This window comes from Phalaenopsis equestris, unplaced genomic scaffold (assembly GCF_001263595.1).
Source record: "Phalaenopsis equestris unplaced genomic scaffold, ASM126359v1 Scaffold000359, whole genome shotgun sequence".
NCBI classification, from domain to species: domain Eukaryota; kingdom Viridiplantae; phylum Streptophyta; class Magnoliopsida; order Asparagales; family Orchidaceae; genus Phalaenopsis; species Phalaenopsis equestris.
The window spans coordinates 280,652-281,321 of NW_018164801.1; positions in this window are offsets into that span (position 1 = coordinate 280,652).

The window sequence follows — 670 nt, forward strand, 5'->3', positions numbered from 1 at the left end:
CGCATATATATTAGGTAACTAAATACATAAACATTAAGTGATGTGTGTGTAAATCTTCCTATATATTTTTTAGAAAATTGATATCAATAATATTTTAGAGTTTGTGACATAGTGTAAAAATGTAATATTCTACTGTAAATTTATTAATACAAAAATTAGAGTGGTTTGCACCTAAATCCCTGATTGATACCAATTTAAAATTTTTCATTTTCTTCCGCATTGAGTTTTTATAAAAAAATATATTATTATAAATATTAAAAAAATATTTAAAACATAAAAAAAGGGAATAATCTATTTAATCAATATCCAATTTAGTGAATATGACTTTCAAAATTATTTAATTTATTTTAAGATAACATTAAAAAATAATAATAATAATAAATAAATTAATTGTGTTTTTTTAATAAAATTTCATATTTTTAAAATACAGTTACAATTTTCCAAAAATATAAATTTGAAAATATAAAATTTGGTCATTTACATCTCAAACATCTAAAGCTTATTTTTAATATTTATACTGCCTAAATTTTTTATATCACATTATAAAAATCATTATTTTAACTTAAAAAAAGTATTTTTTTATGCATAAAATATAATAAAATTAAAGTTAAAATGCTCAATATGTAAATACAATAAAATTAAGGGGTATGCATGTAAAGTTCTTCCCCTC